Here is a 24,512-nt window from a genome sequence, read left to right as displayed (position 1 = left end):
CCCCAGGCTTTGCCATAAATGAGGCACTTAGAAAAGCACAGTGACTCTCAAGCCACTAGGGGATCATTTAATGTTCCATTTTAGGCACATTCCTAAGCATCTTTCTTATTCCCATGAACACTGTTCAACTAACATTTATTCAGCATTTAAAGCTTCTGACCTGTCGTTGGAAGTGCTATAGGGGTTTGTTCAAATATGTTTAATCCAAACATGCCTACATTCTCCCCTTAACTCAATGTCAACAGCAATGAGTAAGTCATTTATGAGGCAATTCTCGTACTGATATTAGAATCTTAAGTAGAAAACAACAAGGGCTGGTGGATTTTTAACACTACCTTGATGAAAATGATGAACAGGCCACATTAGTAAAGAAATTCATTACATTGCAAATTAATGGATCACCAAGTACAGCTGAAGAAGCAGGAAGTGGCCAGGACCCCTGTAAACATGGATTCACGATCTGGTTTCTGTCACCATTATACCCTGAACAAATTACTTAACGCCTTTATGCCTCAGTTTCTACAAAAATGAGGTTACTAGGAGCTACCTTACAGAACTATTATAAAGATTAAATTACATTTTAAGGGGAGGAGATAAATGTTAAAAACTGAAGTGCTGAATAAAGTGTTGTTAGTCTTGACTGGCTTCAATAATCATCTGAGTCAAATCTCTACCCAGATATGCAACCTCTCCTTGCAGCTACTTAACAAACATGAATATTTCTTAAACACATTTATTCCTCACTTAACCTTGAACTTAATGTAAGGCCTCTGTTATTTCTATTAGTAGGTTTACAAACAGGACCTGTAAGTGCCATATGTCATCTTGTATTACAAGTGTATAAGGTGTAATGTGGCAGAATTAAGACAATCTGCCATGTGCTTCCTATCGTTGCCACCACCCAATCCAAGTCTTGTCACCTCTCCTCCAGATCACTGCAATGGTCTCCTTAACAGTTTCTCCAACATGTGGTCCATCGGATTAAATGCATTCACACTGCCTGATAATTTAGAACCAATTCCTTACTCTGAAACGCAAAGCCTTCCGAATAGGTCCCCAAAACACCTTTCCAGTATTATTTCTCAGAGAGCCCCAGATATAACCTCTACCCCAATTAAATTCATTATCTTGCTTTTCCTGGGACATGCTCTGCCTCATTTTCTCCTGCCTGAGCTATCTGCTCCACCTGAAAACCTCTGCACCTATTTCCTTTTAAAATCCCACCAATATTTTAAGGCAACTTTCAAACTTGCAAAAAACAAAAATGGAGCCATGGCAGTAACAATAACACATCACAGAGAAAGTCACAGGAACTAATTTGGTGTGCCAGGCAAGACCACAACTTATAGATATCTATAGAACTAGAAAGATAAAGTCAGTCTGTGTTGCAACAAATGTTTGCATTGTTCCTGGCATAAGAATTCTGGAAAAGCTCCTGACCCCTGGGACTTTACTATACTGAACAAGCAGACGGTACCCAAAAATCTGTCAACTATGACAATAACTGGCTGTCTTTTATGCACAGTTCTCATCACATAAGCTCAATCTAAATGGTGCCAAAACAATCCATCATTTTGTTTTATCTGGTATTTTAATGCAAAACAGGTCTCCTGAAAATCTATCCAAAAGTTGTATTTTTCAGACCTTTGACAAAGAGACTTCTTAATTGTTTTGTTTTGTTTTTATTTCTTCTGAAACCCTGGTAAAGCAATTGCAAACACTTATTATCTTGTATTTTTGTATCTTCACAAAAGGGCTTAAAAAAATTAAAATCTCTTAGCCTTATTAAATGTGGGCAAAGAATTCATAGGCAAGAACAAGTAAAGTTAGCTTTTAAACTATCTATTTCTCAAAGAGAAGTTGCTGTAGACTGCCCAAGACAGATTTATTTCAAAAAGCTTTCACTGACTCTAACCATTTAAAAGTATGCTAGCACTGTGTGGTGACCTCAATACGTAAAGTACTACAAGCCCATAAAAGTAACCCTCAAATAGAGGCCACATGCAAGAGGGCCATCCTCTGAGGTTAACTAACCAAAATCCACATAATATGGTTGGAATTGGCCATCGACTGCTAAGGAGGCAAAGGAAGTCCCAGCAAGAACCACTGCCCTCCTCAGAAAAATAATTGAGCTCTTTCTCTCTCTGTCTTTCTCATGGTAGCTACTACATACAAAATATTGAAAGGCATTGGTTCACAAGATGATTTCCCAAAAGCAACCCATCCTGCAATGTGATTTGGAGACAACTGGCCACCAACATTGCGTTCTCTCTACATCCTCAAGGAAGTGGCCACCTGAAATGAAACCAACTTAGTGCATATTGAGTGCCTACTATGTATAATAATGTCTCACAAAGAAGATTAGGCAAGACAAGGCAAAGAAACCAACTTCTATTGAGCACCTGATACCAGGTATTCAGCCCAAAGTGCTTTCGCATCTACCTTACCCAACCCCCATGGAACCCTGAAGTTAGACATTATTATTTGTACTTGCACTAAGATCAGAGCAATTAAGCAACTCTTCGAGGTCTCTCTCTCTCTCTCTCACACACACACACACACACACACACACACAGATTGCATATGAAGTGTGGTGGAATGAAATCATTTGGTGGTATAATAATGTAAGCAGAGGAACGGTATCTTAAATGTAAAAGAGAGCGAAAAGGAGTAAAGAAAGAAATTTAGTGGTGTTTTGCTGACACTGTCACTGAAAATAGCACTCTAAAACCTCTGTCAGGGATAATTAAAATACAGTGCCTGGTTGGCAAGTATTTCTTTTTAGTGCAGAAAAATGATTGCAGAGAATAGCATGCCTAGGAAAAATACATATTTTCAAGACCATCCAATGAAACTTATTCAAGTCATATTTACCATATTTCTGTTCTAAGTTGGTTCCTCAAATGGGAATGCCGTGACCAGCCAACCCAAATGTCAAATTCATCAAGAAGTTAGCTTTTGCATAGTAAATTCATACATCGACCTTTTAAAAAGTAACATCTAGTCTCTTAAAAATTATTTAAAATTCATATTTCCTCGTCCCATTATCTCTGGATTAAATAATACCACCAAATATCTGAAGTGGTGACCCCCAGCAAAGCAGAGAACTCCAAGCAACACCAGACAGAGGGCCAGCCTCAACTTGCTCACCTCCCTCCACACTGCCGCAGTTCCCGGTGGCATCCAATTCCCTTTCTTCTGTTTGCAGGGCCACGTTCAGGCACAAAGGGACAAAAATCACCTCCTAATGGACATCTAAGCGCCTTGAGGAGTGGGATTTATGCCTTAAGACCCTCTCGGCGAGGGAATAGAGATACCAGGGGACTACAGGGTTGTGATCGAAATCAGGGTATCCTAATTTTCTTCTCCAACAGAGTGGGTTTCCTCATCCCTTTGTAACAATGTTACTTAACTGTATTCCCTCTTAACTTCACACTCATGAGAGCTCTGATCCACTCATGCCAAGGACAGCTGCTGAACATATCTTTAAATTATAGAGGTTGAACTACATGTAACAGCCAATAATTAACCATTTTTTTACGTATAAAAGTAGCAACTTCATATATATCGACCTAAAAGAATGAACAATCCCATGAGTCTCTGGTGTGCCGAGATGTCTTTAAGCTGGGCTCTTTCCCTGGGGGTTTCAGTGTCTCCCTGAAAGATGCCTCCAGGTTCCTTCCAGCCCCACAGCTACCTGTCACGTGTCGACCCTATCATTGCTTTGGGAAGTTTTGTGTCGGAGAAACTATAAAGCAGAAAAATCCAGCCTGCTTTTGGCGGATAATTCCAAATCCGTAGGAAATAATGAGAAGGAAAAAAAAAAAAAAAAAACAAAAAAAAAAAAAACCAGGACCTTTTAACTAGTGAAGGCAATAAAAACATGTTCCAAGTATAAACAGTTTAAGACAGTGTAATACCTGGCTCTTCTACCTCAGCAAAGATGTTTGTTCCATCTCTACTGAAGAAAATCTCCACCAAGACATTACAGGTGATTTAGCTTCCGAACTAGTCGGGTCCTGCATGATCTCCACCAAATTGTATTTATGGACTTCCATAAAGCGAAAGCATCAAAGACGCTTCACCTAGGTCCCCGGGCTGGGCTGGCACAGGGGCCAATGAAAGCAGATGCCTGATCCCTTAATTCACAGGGCCGCGCTGTTCCCCAATCACGTGTCCCACCTCTCCGGGAAGTGTAAATGCAGGGATTTGGCTTTATCCCCCAGGAGGCAGAGTACAAAGACAAAGTATGAAAATAAAGTACACGGGATAATCTGCTTACTCTCGGCAGTGTCGGCAGTGTCGCTGTTTACAGTGCACACGCTCACAGCGGGTCCTGCTCTTCCTCTTACCTGGTCTCCCGGCTGGCAGCCAGTAGTGCTGATTAAGAAGGTCACTTGGGCCTTCCCTTGCAATAGCACAAAAGTGGTTTATCTGCACAAGAACACATCTGCGGGAACGCATGAATGAGGATACATACATGCTCGTAACATGTGTGCATACGCCTTTTTCTGTAGGCCACGCCTATTCATTCTGGCCAGGATTATAAATTTTGGTTGCTATTCAAGGAAAAGGCAACAGCAAAGAGAATAAGAGATCTGGCTCTCCCCAAATGAAGGGATGAGCATTAAGTAGCCACTAATATCACAGAGGGACAACAGACACTAGGCACATCTTTTGAATTATTCTTGCTAAAATAAATAATATAGCCTAAATGAGATCAGGTCTCTAAATCTAACAACCAGTTCACAGAAAACAGAGGGGGACAGACGAACAAAAAGTAGAGTACACACGTTACAGATGTAGGTCAATAGGTACCTTTGATGGTAGCAGCATACAGTTTGTTTTTAGCCTTCGGGGAAGTAAATTCGCAGTGCTTAAATCCGTCTACACTGGCACTGCCATGTGGTCAGTCCCTCACTATGTCTAAAGGTATCTCCCACGAGGACGCTCTAGAAACCACCTTTTTCTTTCTTTCTTTTCTTGCATAAAGGTCCACCCCATTTTGTGCCGGGTGTTTTGTAGTCAACTTGCTTAGCCTGGCAATTGCATTGCCCAGAATTCCCTTCCCTCTAGGGCTGTGATAAGAGTCTCCAAAAAGGAACCCGGGCAAGATTCGAGACAGACGCACAGGCTTCCTCATCAGACATGGTGACAGAGAGATGTACAGGAGGCTGCAGGGTCCTGGTTGTCCTCACTCTCCTCTACTCCCCGCTTAGCGCTTTCCAATTGTTAGTCCTGCTGGCCGGCAGTGGCCCTTTCCTAGTCACTTGGTCCCAGGCCCTCAGTGAGGCAACAGCTTCCCAAAGACTCCCCACCCACTCCCCCTCCGCAGTCCCACGCCAGGAGCCAGACAGGCTCAACTGCTCAGACTTCCCTGCAAGCTCTGACTTGCCTGCCTAGGCCAGTGCTTCGGTCACATCCGAAGTGAATGACCCTTTCTCCGACAATCCGAATCCCCATTCTGGGCTTTCCTTTTCCCCACTCCTCCCACAGTTGGGTGAGGTTCCATTCCTAGAATAGATACCTCGGCCCCACACTCAGACTGGCACCGCTGCCCCGCAGAACCCTGAATGATGCATCTCCATCACCTACTGATGCTGGCTCTGCTTCCCACAGCCTCCCAAGATCCACGGTCCTAATCCTTCTACAGGAGGGTCTTTCAAGGACTGGAGTTGGCATGGTTTCTCGTGGCAGAACTCATCCCTGCGGGCCCTCACATCTAGCCCCTCGGTGTGGTTTCAACCCTCCCACAGTTGCACGCTCTCTCTCCTATGAGAGCATGGGGTATGTAACCAGTTTCGTTTGTTTAAGTGGAGTTCATTCATACCAGCTTTTAAAATCATTTTTCCTAGTGCTTTATTCCACATATTCAGTGCTTCCTCCAAATAGACACATTGGAAAAATGATTTAAATAAATAGGTATCTACCACTAGTGGCTTTAAAGCCAGGGGAATTGTTGCATCACTGAAAATAGGAATAAGCAGTAGGGCAGATGTTTGCACACTGTATGCAAGACTTACAAGATGATGCATTTAATTTTAGATGCCTTGAGTTGGAGGGGCCTGGAGAGACACCTGAGCTGAAGAGGAGTATTTGAAGTCATTTGCATATAAGTGATATTTGAATACACAAAGGTAGATCCATTCTTCAAAAGATAATAAATAGGTAAAGACAGAAAACCACAGGGGCCAAGAATAGTATAGTCATCAATTGGGATCTGTGAGGAATTGGTTCCAGGACCCCCATGGATACCAAAATCCACAGGTGCTGAAGTCCCTTATATAAAATGGCACAGTATTCGCATATAACCTATGCACATCCTCCCATATACTTTAAATCATCTCTACATTATTTATAATACTTAACACAATGTAAATGCTATGTAAATATACTTAATTGTTTTTATTTGTATTACCTTTTGTTGTACTATCTTTACTGTGGGTTTTTCTTTTAACATTTTCAATCTGTAGTTAGTTGAATCCACAGATGCAGAACCTGCAGATACAGAGGGCCAACTGCATATGGATAATGTCTGTGTCATAGAAGCATATGATCTTTGGAAAGTTAGCAGCTACTCCTAGCACGTTACCATCCACCTGGGAAAAATTAAGGTCAGGAAACCACACAGTTTGGATCTCCAGGACTAGGAAACACCTGAATAGTTAAGAAAGCACATATCCTTGATTCTCCTACTGTTGTTTCCCTAAGCCCCGTATTACTGAACAAAGAAGATTCTCTTACCTTATAAATACTATGATGAATGGGAGAATATGGCCCAAATTGTATAAGTCATTTTATCTAATTTTGCCCCTTTGCTGGAATTAGACTTTTGTCCAACATAAATGTCTTTAGATGTTGATCAACCTATGTGCAGATCTTTAAGTGAGACTATAAACAACTCAAATGTCCTTCAGTTGGGGACTGCTTGAATAACCTATACAGCTCAAAGAGGATGCTGATGCTTATATGCTGAAAAGAAGTGAATGCTGAGATAAATTGTATAGTTAAAAAAATAAAGTGGGCCAGTTGTAGTGGCTCATGCCTGTAATATCAGCATTTTGTGAGGCCAAGGCAGGAGGATCACTTAGGGCCAGGAGTTAGAGACCAGCCTGGACAACATAGCTGAGACAAAAAATGTTTTTAAAAAATTAGCTGGGCATAGAAGTGCATACCTGTAGTTCCAGCTACTTGGGAGGCTGAGGCAGAAAGATTGCTTAGCCCCAGAAGTTTGAGGCTGCAGTGAACTATATTCATGCCACTGCACTCTAGCCTGGACAACAGAGCAAGACCTTATCTCTGAAAACAAAAACAAAAAGGTAGAGAAAAATATGTATAGTAAGTTAACATTCATCTAAGAAAGCAGATGTGGGGGAAACACAATGGAAATGCAACTTCTCTGAATATACTGTTTCATGTAACTTTAAAACAAAATTAAGGCTATTACCAAAAAGAAAGAAAGGTAGGTAAATGTTGGCAAGGATATAGAGAAAAGGGAACCCTGTATACTGCTGGTGGGAATGTAAATTAGTACAGCCATTATGGAAAACATACAGCCAGTATGGAGGTTCCTCAAAAAGTTAAAACTTGATTTACCGTATGATCCAATAATCCACTATTGAGTATATGTCCAAAGGATTTGAAATCAGTGTATTAAAGAGATATCTGTACTCCTATATTCATTGCAGCATCACTCATAATAGCCAAGATATGGCTATAGAAAATATGGCATATATGCACAATGGAGTACTATTCAGCCTTAATAAAAGGAGGAAATCCTGTCATTTGTGACAACATGGATGAACCTTGAGGACATTATACTAAATGAAGTAAGCCAGGCACAGAAAGACAAATACCACGTGATCTCACTTATATGCGGAGTGTAACAAAGTCAAATTCTCAGAAACAGAGCAAGGCTGGGAGGGTGGAGGGATTGGGGAGATGTCGGGCAAAAGAAACAAAACTTCAGTTAGGAGTAAGTTTAAGAGATTATTGTATCTCATATGATGCTTACAATTAATAACATCAGGATAATCAAATAGTTGACATATAGAAATATTCCAGCAGATAAATTAGGAAGAAATGATAGAATAACTCAGATCTAGACAATGATCATCAAAGCTGCTAATGTCACAAAAAGAGAGAACAGATACTATGTGCATCCTCTGAAGAAGAGTTTGATTGTTTTTTTATCTTTTTTTCAGCAATAAAGAAATATTTATGAATAATATGATAGGATGTCTGCATTTTCTTGAAAATAATCCAGGAAGGGGACTGGGAGGCCACGGACGTAAGTGGAGATATAGATAAAATAGAAGTGGCCATGAGTTGATGATTGGTGTCAGTGGGAGATGGGTAAATGGGGGTTCATTGCACTATTCTCCCTACTTTTGTGTATGTTTGAAATTTTCTACAATACATTTTTAATTGATTAGGGTTTGAAGCCAAACTGCCTGGGTTTGAATCCCAATTCAGCTACTTAATAGTCATGTAACCTTGGGCAAATTAAAGCAAGTTGAATAACCTCTTTGCAACTCAGCTGCTCCATCTCTAAAATAGGAGGGATACCTACCTCAAGGGGTTGTTATGAAGATTAAATGAGGTAACACATGTAAGGTACCTACAACAATTCCTGACATATAGTAAACACTTAAATGCTAGCTATTATATTTAAGGTTCACAAAATTCGTTGAAACCCTCACTTAGAGTTTCTGGGCATTCAAACCCATGAGATTGGCTTATGAGAAATTGTTACTCCTCCTTCTTAGTGAGGAGCACAACATAAAGCCAACGATCTCCTTCCCCCAAATACTAACAGCTAAATAGACTACAAAGATTGACCAATCTTTCAGTTCTCAACATTCTGACACTCCGCTGCTCCCAAAGAAGTAGAGGCTTCAGTCAATGTCACCTCCTTAATTCCAGCCCCAAAGGACAGCTCTTTTTCCTCTCTCAACACCACCTCTAGGGGGCAGCCCGTAAGCACCTCACTGAGACCTCTAGTGGTAGTGTAGTTTAGCAGAAAACCCAGTGGACAGGAGTCAGAAGCCCTAAATTCCTAGCCTGTCTCTGTTCCTGAATAAGCACACAGCCTTGGTTAATTGGTTGGTCTTTCCAGAATTTAAGTAACATGATGTGACAACATTTTTGGAACTCTTGTCTTGAAATTCCCTTTAGAGACTATTAGAAAATTCTTTTGAGCACCTTTTGCCAATGATAAATCTTCAGCCTTTGAGCACCTTTTTCTACTATATGTGGTTAAAATCATAACCACATATAGCCAAGATCATTTGAATGAGGTAGATAATAAAGCTGTCTTTGGTTTAAAACCAGATGTAACTATGAATAAGGGAGATTGAATTTCTTTTAAGAAGCATATACACTGGCTTTTAAAAATATTCTAAAAGAAAGATAGTGACAGAATTCTCAGATTAAATGTAAATAGCGTTTTTAGAAGATGTCTGCCTTAGAAAACTTTTTGGGGGCTATGTTTATTGATTTTTCTTTAAACCAAGTTCATTAGTTTTAAATCTCACCTTGAACAGAATAATAGTCTTCCATTTACAAAGTATTTGGGTATATGGGTTTTGTCTTTTGTGCAGATATAGCCATTTAGGTAAATTTACAAGTCAAGAAATCATTAAATTATTCATATTTCAATGAAACAGCTTAAAGAAACTCAAAAGTACAAGTAGGAGCTAGTTCAGTTATGTTTCACCCTCTGTGAAATGGAACTTCAGAGTCCTCAGAGAAGTTTCTGAGGACTAATTTGAAAATTCTTTCAAACACGATGGACTTGAGCCAAGGCTTAAAAGATGAATAAGAGCCAAAACAAAGGGAAAAGGAGGGAAAAGGGCATGAACAAAGGTACAGAGAGATTTTTAGTGGACACTGGGAGGTCTGTACTGCCTAAAGTAGAGAATTGGTATAAGGAAATAGTGGGAGAGAACATTAGCACATGTATCGATACTTGAAGACCAACCGAAAGAATTTCAACTTTATCTTATCAGTGATGCAAAGGGAATATGAGTTTTTGAACAAAGCTTTGACATGAGTAAAGTGGTATTTTAAGAAAATTTCTAAATTTGGGGTTTATACTTTCTCCTATGGCTGAAATGTCTATAGATATTGGCATTTGTGATTCCCTTCCCTCACATTTTCAAGAATTTTGTGTCCATTTACCTGTGTTTACAGCACCTTTGGTTCATATCATCCCTCAGATTTAGGTTCACCTTTCTAGAATAGGAGAATATTAAGGTAGCAGGCATGAGATTTGCCACAGTCCATCTTGTATGCAGACCACATGGCCAAGGGCTCCTTCTAAATTTGGTTCTGACAACTCCACAGCCTTAAAACATCTACAACAGCAGTCCCCAACCTTTTTGGCACCAGGGAACGGTTTCATGGAGGACAATTTTTCCAGGGACTGGCTGGTGGGGGGGACCAGTTTGGGATGATTCAAGCACATTACATTTATTGTTCAGTCAAACCTCTTTGTTCATGACAATCTGTATTTGCAGCCACTCCCCAACACTAGTATCACTGCCTCAGCTCCGCCTCAGATCATTAGGTATTAGACTCTCATAAGGAGCACGTAACCAACACCCCTCACACCCTCACTATACAGTAGAGTTCACACTCCTGTGAGAATCTAATGCTGCCGCTGGTCTGACAGGAGGCGGAGCTTATGCGGTGATGTGAGTGATGGGGAGTGACTGTAAATACAGATGAAGCTTCACTTGCTCACCCACTGCTCACCTCCTGCTGTGTGGCCCCATTCCTAAAAGGCCACAGACTGGTACTGGTCAGCATCCCAGGGGTTGGGGACTGCAGCTCTAGAAGGTAGACATGTTCAACTCTCTTCCTTCAATAGACAGTTATAGAAATAGAGAAATATTGCTTTTTTCTTTTTCCCCCATTATTGTTTTTTTCTGATTACATAAATACATGCTTATTGTCAAAAATTCAAATACACCAAAGTTTAAGGAAGAAATCACCTGTAATCCTAACTCCTCTCAGACAACCATTATTAATACATCAGAGACCCTCTATTAAGCATTTTATTGCATATGTATACATACACACATATATTCTATAATTTCAACCATGGTATTGGTAACATGTTTGTAATAAATATCATATTATTTAGTCACTATGTTGTTTTCCGACTTTCCCTTCTCCTCTTTCCCACCCCTCAATCCTGCTCTTCACACACATAGCTTTATATATCTAGTATGTATCTTCCATAATTTTATGTTTTTGTAAACACAATAAGCATATATATATATATATGTATATACACATGGGATTTTTATTGTCATTGTTAGATTTGCAAAGGAGTATCTATTACATGTACTTCTCGCCATCATGTGTTGCCCACTAAGTTGCATCATGGAAATGGCTCCAGGTTAAGTGATATGTAAGCCATTCTCTTTACTATGTCATGGAATAAGAATAACTAATATTTATCGAGTACTTACTATGTCCCAGGCATTGTTCCCAAATATGTTGCATGTATTACCCCATTTAATTCTCACAAAAGCTTTATGAGATTGGTATCATTATTGTCCTCATTTTATGGAAGAGGAAACTGAGACACAAGGGCTAAACACTTTTCCCAGGGTTGTTCATTACAGTTAAGATGAATACAGGGATGAGAGCCCAGGCATCTGACACCAGAGCCAGGCCATTAAGCCCGGCAGTGGTGGTGCTCCCAACCAGCCCGTCACTCACGGGGGGCATTCTCTTTGACGCCAGTCTTTGGCCACCATAATAATGCTGCAATAAATATCCCTGGATATACATCCTGATCTATGAGTGCTTTTATTTCTTTCATTCAACAAATATTTACTAAGTGTTTATTCGGTGCCAGGGTCCATTCTGGATGCTGGAGTTCCCATGATGGAGGAGACAGACGAGGTCCTTGTTTTTCATAGAGCTCACATTCTGGTGGAAGAAGACAATAAATGAATAAATGAATCAACAAGGTAATTAACAAATGAACAACAAGAAAAACAGGAGATAATGGTAAGTCCTATGTGGAGAGTTAAAATAGGGTACTATGACAGAGAGCCACTTGGTAGTAACTGTAGATTTTTTTTATATGGTACAGATTCCCAAGTGTGAGATTGCTAGGTTGAAAGGACATGTATATTTTTAGTTTTAATAATTACTGCTACTTTACTTTCCAAAAAGGTTATTGCCAATTTCTACCAACAACAGAAATACAGATTTAAAAAATAAGCTTTTTTGGTCTTCCTTTTTTGATAGTAGGAGAACTTGAAAAGATTCTTCCTTCTCAGTTAACTATACTGACTTATTTCAAATTCAACATCTATCTATAAATGTGCATCAGCAATAAGGTAAACCTCAAAAATTACTTTTTATTATTTTCTGTACTTTTATATATATATATTCCTATGAAATCAAGAATGTGCACACCTCTGAACACTCTCAAAAGAAATGTGTGCACTCGTTTGTTAACAAGGTAGGAGTGGAGAGTTGTCTTGTCTTATTTTCTTAATACAGACAGTAGAAGAGTTAACATTTTGAAAAGGTAGTTGAATACATTTACTAAAAAAAAAAAAAAAATAGCAAGAAAGCAAGTCTAACAGGTTGAAAGAGACTCCTACGAAGAAAAATCTTGATAAACATTAAAAAGCAGCCCTTGAGGGGCTGAGGTATGTTCAGGAGTAGCAATCAAAAGAATACCACCGAACCTACCATCCATAGCCTATGCAGTTGGACTTTCCCACCACATCCTCTTTCCTTGTTTAAAGGCCTGCCTTGTTATCACAAGTTCTCGGGGACTGTCATTATTTTGAGAACTCATAAATATGCAACAGGTATTTCAGGGGAGAAAATGCAACTGAATAAGTCAAAACCACCCAAAGGCAGAGAAAAGAAGACAGCCTGTCTTAGTGGCTCTCCCCAGAGCCACAACCCCTCCAACCATTCTAACGAAAAGTGGAGTCCGCACTCAGATGCGGCTTCTCTGTATCTGAATCTAACCTCTCACTTTAACGGGCTATGTGCTTTATGTGTGCAGGAAAGCAGGGTTTCATTTTAACCATGTTTCACAAGCGAAAGCAATGAAAAGAATTCCACGCCTAATCTTTTTTTTTCTTTTCCTCTTCCTTGAAATTTGATCATATTCCTAACTTTAGTCATACTGCCTGGTTTCCTTTCCTTAATGGAGTGAAATTTATGTCTGTGATTAGAGAATTGGCTTGGGAAAACCATTTGACTTTTAAAAGTTATACGTTTTAACAATAATAGATATGGGAATCCTGGAAGAAACCCAGTGTGCTTGGATGTTAATACAGACATCATAATGACTCGCTATTTCAATCCACGGTTAGTGGGTAATGGTGGATTAAACTTATTGGGGGGTGGGAGAAGGACAAAATTTTGAGTGTAAACTTTTGACAAAGATAGCATAGTGATACATTCAAAATTAGAACCTGGATGGATAGCTTTTTGGCCAAAATGTCTGAGGGCTATTTTGAAAACAATGAAGAAGGAGACAGCATTAAAAGAGTAGCTTTGTTGGAAGCACATTTACTTCAAGTATGATCCTTGAACTCCAGCATTCATAGACACAGGGAAAAAAGTAATCAGATATTCCTTGCTTTATGCAATAGATATATTCCTTAATTCAACCATACATTCAGTGTATCAGGGAAACTCACTGTAAATGAAACAATATGGTCAGACCTTGAGAGGAAGAGGGACAAGGCAATAAAATGCCCTTCACCAAATCACAAACAGGCCAAATCCCTCCTGGTTGCAGGCTGCCAGGGACTAGCAACAGCTCTGTCCTCAGAGCAGCACAAACCTGAATGTAAATCCCTCTACATTCTTGCTGTGTGAGTTAGAGCAAGTTACTTAATATTTCTGAGCTCCATCTGCAGAATTGGATGTTATCAGTTCCTCACTTCAGAGGATGTTGTAAAAATGAAATGAGATAATATATGTAAAACAAAGAAGGCATTTATTACACTTTGGTTCCTTCCTCCTTTCCACCCAGTTACTTGGCTTTGAGATCACTGAATTGGAAGAAAGGAGTCCAAAAGAAAAAGAGGTGGAGGTGCGGTAAGAAAGGAAGGGCTGCTTGGGAGTGGTCAATACTGACTTGGCAGGACAATCTCAATTAAAGAACTAAAGAAACACCACCCCTGCCTGAAGCCTAACCTGGAGCCAGCCCTCTCCTGCAGGCAGGAATGCTTTTGCAATACGAATAATTCCCTTCCAATGCTTTTCATTTTTGAGTTTTTCTCATCAAGGCATATCCATTCATTTATGTTGCTGCTATGTGCAGTTTAGTGCGCCTGTAAATATATTTTTATGTCACTCATTTCAATACTGTTCATTTACATGGTATAGGCCAGTGATAGTCTTTATCCTAAAATGGGTCATAAATATATCATTTCAAAAATATTGTCTATGATATCCTAAACATAACAAACGAGAAAAACTAAATATATGACCCCAAGCAGTTCATTTAACATACAAATTCTCAAATATCACTGTAGCATATAACATCTTCCATAATGTATACAAAGTATATTTGAAAAGTCTTAGTGACTCTTTAGAACTCTTAATAAGTGCATGAAATGAAAAATACAGAACTAAAATTTGTGTAAAAACATTTTCTCACTAAGAACTTTCATTCTCTTAGGCCTGATGAATTGTCATTTGCATGGAACACTCCGGGGACTTTGTTTAGAGGTCCATTTTTCACAAAAGACCAAATGTTGCTCACTTGACAAGAGTTACCGGCCGCATCTATCAAGATGTGTGAAGAACAACAGAATCTCACTGAGGTGTCAATGCTGAGGTAGTTGGCGGTTCATTCACTGCATACGGCGCCTGCTCCCAGGCACAAGACGAAATTTCAGAGCTTTGGGCCTCAGGAGATTACAAATTATACACATCTGGACCTTTAGGGTCCCCCATGAGCAGACTAAACTGCCAGTGTTATCTCCATAAATGCCAAAGGCCTAACATTCCAGATCCAGGAGGCAGGATGCAGTTAATCACATCCCCCAGTCAGGAGCACAGGCGGGAAAGGACAGGAAGTAATACAGGCTTTAAACCAATCGTGAGGCCACTGTCCTTTACAGATGTCTGTCTTCCATTGAACAGAGATGTGTGGTAGTCAGCTATATGTTGGGAAACCCATGCCCTGCCCTAAGAGATGTCTGATGATGAGAAAACTGTCTTCATTCAAGGATCTCAATTACCTAATTTCATTACACCATGGTGTGGGCCATCATTGTGCAAGAACTTTTATTCATCTTTCTTTGCTCTTCTTTTCCCCAAGACTTACTACAGAGTTAGCTGGGTGTGTGGTTTTTTATAGACAATTTGTCACAAGTTTTTTAATTGTAACTAAAGACTACTGAAATATTTGAGACTTTTTTTTTATACAGGCCCTCATTATGTTGCCCAGGCTGGAGTGCAGTGGCTATTCACACGCACGACCATAGCACACTACAGCCTCAAAATCCCGGCCCCCGCCTCAGCCCCTTGAGTAGCAGGGACTACAGGCGCACACCACCACATCCACCTGAGACTCTTTTTTTAATTCTACATTGTAAAAACAAATCATTCATTCACGTAAGTTTTTTTTTTATATTCAATTTTTTTATTTTAACAAAAATCATGTTTTTTATTTTTTTATTTTTTTTTAATATTTAAATGACATCATGAGTGTTATTTATTTACAGAGTTTTCACATTTTTAGATCAATTAGGACACATTAAGTCCCCTTTGATTGTCCATGCTTAGCTCTTTGATCATTTAAATCAATATTGATGAAATAGTTACTATAATATATAAATTTCCATAGAATATATTATTATTTATTTTTTTTTCCCCACCCCCCCTTTCCCGAGTCAGCACCTTCAAGTGTTACCACTCCCCAAACGGTGCGCAATGCACTCATTCATTCACGTAAGTTTTTAAAAAACCAAGTCAGTAGAGGAGGTAACCATTACAAAAACGATTATTATTTGTGTGGTACAAGTCTATACAACCCAAAAAGTCTCCTGTCTTTTCTAATCCCTTAACCAGTTCTTTTGCAAAGATACATATTCAGATGGCTTAAAATGGCACCAATCCTCTAATAAAAATATTTCAATAAGATTTCATACCAACATGGATTTATGCTAGCATTTTTTAAACAAATGCAGAAAAATTCCATTATGGTAAATTCTCTGCTCCCCACACCTATCAACATCCACTCCATCACCACCACCAGCACCAAATTGCTTTATTGCAGTAGAATTATGTTATAATGTTAAATTGCTATAATTCAGTTCCCAGGCTAGAAGAAAAGCAGCACATATAGTCTTTCAGAGGCAAATTAGCAAGTGAAAAGCAATTCGTTGTAGGAGGACAAGGAAGTAAGAGAAGGAAATTTGGGGAGAAAGAAGGAAGTGACACCCACAGGCTATTTCCCTACCCTTTTAGCCCTCTCTGTGTATTCCTGGGGTTTTGTTTGGTTTTGTTATCGCAGATATAAGGATGTTTGAGGTAGTGGGTGACTGCAGTAAAAAGTGATTGCAACTTGATGACAGGGTTAAAGAATCTTGTGGAGTTCCTAATGCCTTCGATGCTCAGCTGGGTCATTTCCACGGAAAGAGTGCCCAGCACAGGGACCATAGCAAACATTTTTAGAACACAATACCTTGTTGTAGAAAATGAGTTGTGAGCAAATCAATAAAGCACCATTCCTGTAAGCCTCTACCTGACATAGAAACTACATTGCTCTACCAAATCCTTCTTTGAAGTGAGATGCCACCACTACCTACCCCTTCATTTAATAAAGATTCATTTTGAATTATTATGCATCGAGTCCTCTGATACAACGGGGATGGGGGTGGGAGGGGGGACACAAAGATGAAATGACAAGAATATGGACCTTGCCGTCAACATTCTGGGAACGGGGTAGTTGAGGGAATGAGGCATTGTAAGAGAGGAATGTAAAAATCTAACTTCTCCTTGTAGCTCTTTTTCCCCTTTAATCAAGCCCACATGTTTAACACCAGGGAACTGAATGTGGTGAGGAGGGAAGGATTATAAAAATGTTCACTTTCATCCTACAGATATGAGAAAACAAGAACATATTGCCATTACTCGACAACTTTATAGCTCCAAATAATGCTAACGTGCAGTAAATCAACGGCTGCCTTCGCTGGCTGCACGGAACGGGTGCCCACGTCTGCTCCAGGAGGGCCAGGCGACTCCATCAGTACCAGGCTGCCAGCGGCTCCAGATGGGATCTCGGAAAAGGGGCTGGGACGGCAGGAGGCAGGGGAGGCCCAATCTGCTCTTGGAGCCAACAAAAGTCTCCAAAGCCCAGTCCCTCAGCCACCTTCCTTCTCTTCTTAAGAAATGACAAAAATCAGGAAATATTACTTCGGCTTGCAGGCTTCTGTCCTGGCCTATCAAACCCACAAAGAAGTCTCAGCAAATTACTGGAAACTGCACTTTGAACTTAGCCCCTGGCAAGGAGCCCAGTCAAACAGAAATGTAAAAGTTCCTTTCCTCCGTGGGGCCCCTGCACCGGGGTGTCCCTATAGACACTCCAGAGCTGATTGCAACAGGTTGGAATGAGGCCCTGAGCCAGGAAAACAAGCCCTGACCAGTATGATTTCCTACTGCCTGTGTTGTTTCTTAAAAAGGTTTTTTTTGGCTGGTTCTCCCTCGTTTTGTTGGACTGAGTTACAGGCTCAGGTCCCATCGAGGAAAAGACTGGCACCATTTTCACAAAATGCTTAATCCTTGTTTAGTTCGAAAACTGCTCCAGCAGCCCCGCCAGTAAGTGCGGTGAGGACAGTCCTGCTGCGGGCGGGGGCAGGGGCTGGTCAGGGTAGTTGCTAAGCAAATTCTTAGAACTCGTAGGAATTGAGAAGTAATTAGCTTGTAAACCCCGCAGATATTTCTACCTCCAACAAGGGGGACGATATTTCTCTGCCCACCAGACTTCACTACATGGTATCAAAATAAACCAACAACAGGGACTGTCACAGAATGAACAGCCCCAGCAGGGCTCAGTCCCATAGCTGTTTCTCCTTCTCACGGGGAAACAAAACACTGGCCTCTTTCTAGCTCTGTTATATTTCTAAGAAAACTCAATTTGCACAAGCAAATAAACTGACTCATTATAAAACTAAGAGGTCAACAAGAGGCAGATAAAACTAAAGGTTGGACAGCTGGAGAAACAAGCCTGTCTTCCAGCTGCAGTGGAGCTCTTGGAGGAAGCAACCAATCCCCCAGGGAGCCGGCAGCAACCTGGGAAGGGGAGGGGGCGGGAGAAGGGGAAAGAGGAGTCCGTTTTCTGTTAGATCAAACATTCCTTTCTCAAGTACTAAAACTGATTCGAATCACAGCCAGATCTGGCCAGCAGTGACCTAACTCTCCTAACGTGCAATTATTTTAACTGCTTTCTTATAATGGGTTCTTTTTCTGTGACATTTGTGTTGTTGCCTCTGCAAAGTGTGAACAGGGCAGTGATCTACTCTTCTGATGCTTTTATAAAGAAAAGATCCAGAAAGTGTTTTTGAAAGCCCTACGTTCTCCCTGAAGATTTCACACAGATTGGTGGAACTGCTTGTTCCATCTCTGAGCCCACAGCTTCCCCCTTCCCTGCCTCCCTGACCTCCAAGTGACCCAGTTCTGCAATAATCAACAGTCAATGAACACCACGCAATTCAAAAAGATGCTATTGGGCAAGGGCTTATTTTAGGGCGCTCCTCCCTGTCATATTCTAGGGAGGTTCCCACAGGTTTTCGACTTTGATTGTTAATGCAGAACTCTTGCACAGAGTTTACCATTTGTTTCCCCCTCGCCTACCTCCCAGTGGCTCTCATGGAAATAATGGAAGAAAGAACAACAAACCCAGGTCCACGTAAAGTCTACAAAGACAGTGTGTTTCCAGGGTGAGTCATTCTTCCATCCAAGCATTCAATATGCATTTATTATGATTCTCTCTAACAAAGCAAATCTCACCGTATAGATCCCTCTTAGGCTGTGTCCACATGTACAAAATAACCTGATAGAAAAATACCTAACTCCTGGGGATGCTGTTTCCATAGATGGCAAGTGTGAGTGGTCACACCCAGCACACAGGAGACTTCCTGGGAGTAGCTGCAAATAGCAGACGAGGTGCTAGCTGACAGGGCAGAGCTGGAGGGGAGTCTCCAGGCAGCAGGAGAGCAGAGCCCGCTGGGGAGTATGAAATTCCCTAGAGGAAAGACAAAGGATGCAAGGCGGAGTCCGGAACTGAGCTTGGTGTATCAGGAATCGGAGTGGAGCATCTTGAACTCTGGCGAGTGAGAAGCCTGAGGAGCGCTGGAACCACAGGCAGGCCCCCAGCCATGCCCACGCGCCCCCAGAGGCTCTGATCCACTAGGCCAGGTCAGGCCCCAGGTGATTCTGATGCTGGACATCCTCAAGCCACACTAAAAAAGCCCAAATTAGAGAGTGAGAGGAGGAAGAAGCATTGGGAAGGGTGAAGCAGAGAGGTATGGAAGGCAGCAAGAGACACCTTAATAAATGGAAGGACCAAGGGTTAGCAGCAGTACAGGGTCAAAGGAGAAGAGAGTGTGCTAAGGGACTAAGGGGCGAGGGGGAGGGGGGTTAGCATCCAAAGCTGCAAGGAGGGCAAGGACTCCAAGAACTCTGACAAGGCCTCAACTCCCTACAGGTTCAGTGGAGAGGTAGAAGGAAAAGATTATTTTGATATATGCTATTAAATACTCAAATTCTGTTAAAAAACATAGCACACAAGCAAGCATTTTAAAATTTGTATTATGCCAATATGATGTACAAGCGAAAGTATTCTAAAAACCCAAATGAATCCAAGCTTCTTTCAGAAAAGAAGCTGCATTCGTGCAGTATAGGTAACTGGCTGCCTGGAACCATGCAACTAAATCATCAGGATCCACGCAGAACTAAAACCACCCCGTGTACACTGATAACAACAGGTTAGTCATTTGTAACCATCCAAGTCTTCAATTCTTACTCACATTACTGACGCAAAGCATGAACATACATTCTAAGCCAGAGAGGCACAGAAAGCCAGAAGAGCTCTGGCTGCAAAGAAGACCTCCATTTCCATTCAGAAAGCCAAGGAGACACTCACCTTCAGTTGTGTCAAGTCACATGGAAGACTGGGACCACGTGAGCGATGACTAGTGACAAGTGAGGGGAGATTCAGAGCACTTCCCAGCAGGACAAATTCTCAATGCCTAAAAGCCTTCCCCCTTCCCATCCCCACTCATTGGGCCATGATCACCCCGCTGATGACAACAGGAAAAAAATTGCATTTATAAGTAATTTTTTAAAAGATTTTAATTACTTTATAAAGAAGGCAATACTAAGATTTACAGAATAAAAGCAAAAGGATAAAAAATTGGAGAAAAGAAGACATCCAGGAGACCCAGCATGTGACTAACAGGATTTCCAGAAACAAGGACAGAGAATATATCACAGTGGAAAATATCAAAGAAATAATGTGAGAAAATTCTCCATACCTGAAAGGCATGAGTAAAGTCCCATTAAGTAAGCAGCATATTGAATAACATAAAAGATTTACAGCAAAGCATTTCAGTGCCAAATTGAGAGGATCCTAAAAGCTTCCAGAAAATGGGGAAAAGGCCACAAATTAAGGACTCGTAGTCAGAATTGCTATTGCATCCCTCAGCAGCGATACCTGCAGCCATAAGGCAAAAGAACAATGTCTCCAAAATTGTGAAGGAAAAGGCGATCCAAACTGGATTTATTTGTTTAGGCATACTAGTAGCTAACAATATACATCACACACAGGCTGGGAAGAGTCTAGTGTCTCCTCTCTCACTGAGCGTATCTTTTCTGAGGCCTTCACTTGGGATCATCTGACCCATGTTGTCTCTTTGAAGGAGCTGCTTTTACCTAGGCAAGGAGCACTAGAAGCTTTCTCCATAATGCCCCATGCTCATGCATTTAAATTCGGCTGCCTGAGCTCATAACCCCTTGCCTTAATTCTTCATCTCTTGACCACCTCAATTATTAACCTTGCTGTCTGTCCCCACCACCCCCACCCAGTTTGCCCTCCCTTCCATATTTCCATTGTAAGCTTTTCTACTAAACCCAGGGATGCCAGATATGACTCTTATATCACTCCTGAATATATGGGCAGCCCCAACTTGGTCTCTTCCACTCAAACAACAGGTCCAAGACAGGAAAGATCAAGTGGGGCCAGGTTGAGACTCAGAGCAAAAGGAAAATAAGGAATCTGCTGCCAAGAAATGCCTCTGCACCAGAACTGAAGAGTTGTGTGCTATGTCCATATTTGAGCTCACCAGGGTGATGACTACATAGGGATTCTGGGCAGAAGCCTTTTTAAGAAATGTGCATTTGCCTAGAACATCATCTTTATCACAACGCTCAGGATCCTTAAGCCCAACAGTGGGAAAGAATTTCTATGGGGTTTGGGTTCAGCAGAGAAAAGAAGAGGTAACCCCATTGGCTTACTCCATCATGATGAACAGAGTCCCCTGAGTAACCAACTTATGAAGCCCAAAATAGCATCTGAGACATTAGGGCATCCTAGACCTTAGGATTAAAAAAATTAGGTGAACTTAATATTCACTTGGAAATGTAAAACTCCCCCAAACTCCAGTGCTGGTGTGGTTTGTTGGACAAACTCAACATGTCCAAAATCTAATTCGTTCCTAAAACTTCTCCTCTTCCAACATCCCTATTTTAGTCAATGGAATCACCAGCATCTTTTATACGTGGTTCCCAAACTAAGCATGATCTTGGTATCCTCCAGCAACCTCACCAGCCGACAAAATCCCGTCAAACCTGGAGAATCCCGTTGGCCCTCCTCTGTGTTAGGTCTCCCTCTGTCTGCCACCCACCTTCCCAGCGTCACTCCAGTTCAGGCCCTCATTCCCCCAGCCAGACCACAGTTTCCCATCTGCAGCTCTGAATAAATGAACACAGTGCAGAGTCCCAACCGTTTCACACCTGTAGCAGAGCCCCTAGCTGTCTCTCAATATCCCTTTTCCCTTCCCTGACTTTCAGTGAGTCATGTTACTACTCCATTCTGGCTAAATTTTGGCCAGTGAGTTGTGCGGGACTGCTGGGAAGGTGGACTCAGCTGGGATGCATGCCCCTTTGCCATTCTCTTCTCCCGCCTTCCCTCCTGCAATGCAGGCATTGTGGATGGAGTCTACCAGCCATCTCAGACCAGGCGGAAACTGTGAGGATGGAGGCCTGCTCCCCTAGGACAGAGAAGCAGAAAAACAGCAGAAGCCTGGATCCCTGAAGACTGCATGGAGCTCACACACCTGCTCTGAATTGCCGGTGGGAAATAACTCTTCTGTATGTCAGCCACTATCTCTCCAGTCTCTTGTTACTCACAGCTGCATGCAAATCATAACTGACAAAAGTTTGCTCTCAAAAATCAGTGATGGCTCCCAAATTCCAATGAAACAATGTCCAGACTCCTTGGCCCAGCACCCAGGGCAATATCAAGTCTGGACTTAAACTTCATTTCCAATCTTGTCTTCCACTCCTTTTCCTCATGCAGTTTATAACCCAGCCAACCTAAACAGCTGAGATCCCCAAGGAGTGTGGCCATCACTAACTGTGTTGAACAGATTTGGAGATCACCAGAACTGAAGAGGAGGAGGACCTCAGCAAACCTCTGGACAGGGGCTTTATAATAGTTTTTATTAGTGAATCCCCCCCTCTGTTTTTTAAACTAATATCTTACTCAAAACTTCAACATATAAAAGATAAAAAGCAGGCTGCTCTAATTTGAAAACCACCAGCCTGGTCCAAATTTTTATATCCTTAAAGGTGGGGAAACTGAGGCTCACATGGGTGGGGATTGGTGTGATGGGTCCGAGTCTGGTTAATTGTAGGCCCAGAACTAGAACCCAGGTTTCCCAGCACCTGCTCTGTTCTTCTCATTATTTTTACCAATAAGTGACGCAAATAGATGCTCAAGAAAAGTAAAACTAAGTAGCGAGTCTTCAGATGCCTATATTTCTGGTTAAGAGAAGAGGGACTTATATTGAACAAGGATTTCCAGGCCTACTCAATTCCTGCCAACTGGGTTGACTAGGGATACAACATAAAGAACAATGTCCTGGGGTTAATTCCTATCAGTCTGGAATTTTCCAACACCAGAACATTTCCAATTCAGACCCATGCCCAAGGGAGCTGATGTAATTAGCCTAGCATCCAGAGAAGTGAGATTATTTACCAGGTCAAAGAATGTGTCTCCCCATGGTACTCATAAAATCCTACTGGCTGGTGTTCCACACTATTACAAATATCGAAATGTTGGCTTACCTGGGAAAACCACGTTCTGTTTGGTTCTTTAGTCATTAGGAATCAGCGACCGTATGTGGCAAGTTGAGTTGAAGATGTCTGTACCATCAGCCCTGCCTTTGGGGTGCTGGGAAAACCCTGACTTCACCCGACTGCATTTCAGGAAGGTCACCGCCCTGTGTAAAGCAGAGAGCAAACCCATCACTGCACGTGCAGGAGGGGCCCTCAGAGATCATCAAGTCCCACTTCGTCGAGGTGAAATTCCGCTTTGATATTTAACTGTTTTGAATTAGGTCTCTTCTCCCTACTCGGATAATAAAACCACAAAGGACAGGACAAAGTGTATGCCACCAGATTAATGTCGCCTAAGGAGAAATTAACTGAACGTGATTGTTGAGCACAGAAAGAGGAAGGGGAAGAAACACAACTTGTGTAGGGGCCCAGAGGGCAGTGGTGGCTGATGACAAGTTCTCCCAGGTGACCCCAGGCGCTGTCCCTGCTTCCCAGAGAGAGGGCGGGAAGAGCAGGACAGAGTGGAGAGGACTAGGCGGAATGAATGACTGGCTACTCACCTCCCCTGGACGTTGAGGGACTGGGGCTGGCAGATGAAGCTGGTTCCTCCGGGGCCGGACAGGCCTGTGCTCACCGCCTGGCCACGCCACCCCCTTTGTGACCTGGGGCAAGTGACCTCTCTGAAATGTCTATAAAATGGAGATGACACTGTAGTACCTACTTGATGGGGGTATTATGAGGAAGAAGGCAAAGCACGGCGCAGAGCCTGGCGCCCGGGAAGTGCGCAGTACCTGTGAGCTCTGAGCGTGTTTCACTCCCGTACTCCACCTCCCCAGCTAAGCCATGAACAGCTTAACAGCAGAGACCGTGGCCTTACCTCCCCGCAGCACCCAGAATCCATACTAGTTGCCTTAAAAGTGTTGGTTGATTGATTAACGGGCGCTGGAAGAGGAGGCTGAGCTCATTAGATTACGTGTGACAGCATGTTCCTTCCAGTTCTCAAAGAACTGCCTACAAGCCCTTTATTTGGGGAGAAAGCAGCAAATCCTCGCGCGTTTTAAAGTATATCAGGGTGTCCCCTATTCTCCCCCATTTCACAGATCGAAGAGGGAAACTGTCAGGAGCAAGCGAGGGACAGCGAGAGCCAGGCACACGGGGCGGAGGGA

The 24,512-nt window shown here is 41.8% G+C and overlaps 1 long non-coding RNA gene across 1 annotated transcript in view; it reads right to left on the bottom strand.

The window, feature by feature from the left end:
• Nucleotides 1-11,364: 11,364 nt before the first annotated feature.
• The window catches only part of LOC138398910 (uncharacterized), a 43,857-nt gene continuing 30,709 nt past the window's right edge, over nt 11,365-24,512 (bottom strand). Inside the window, exons 2-3 of the long non-coding RNA XR_011236053.1 lie at nt 23,356-23,510; nt 11,365-11,946 (exon numbers count right to left, since the gene is read on the bottom strand). This is a non-coding gene — a long non-coding RNA (uncharacterized lncRNA). The remainder of the gene's footprint in view (nt 11,947-23,355; nt 23,511-24,512) is intronic.

Source organism: Eulemur rufifrons, chromosome 18 (genome assembly GCF_041146395.1).
Source record: "Eulemur rufifrons isolate Redbay chromosome 18, OSU_ERuf_1, whole genome shotgun sequence".
In the NCBI taxonomy this organism is placed as follows: domain Eukaryota; kingdom Metazoa; phylum Chordata; class Mammalia; order Primates; family Lemuridae; genus Eulemur; species Eulemur rufifrons.
The sequence above is the reverse complement of the archived record's forward strand: the minus strand, read 5'-3'. Positions and strand labels throughout refer to the sequence as shown.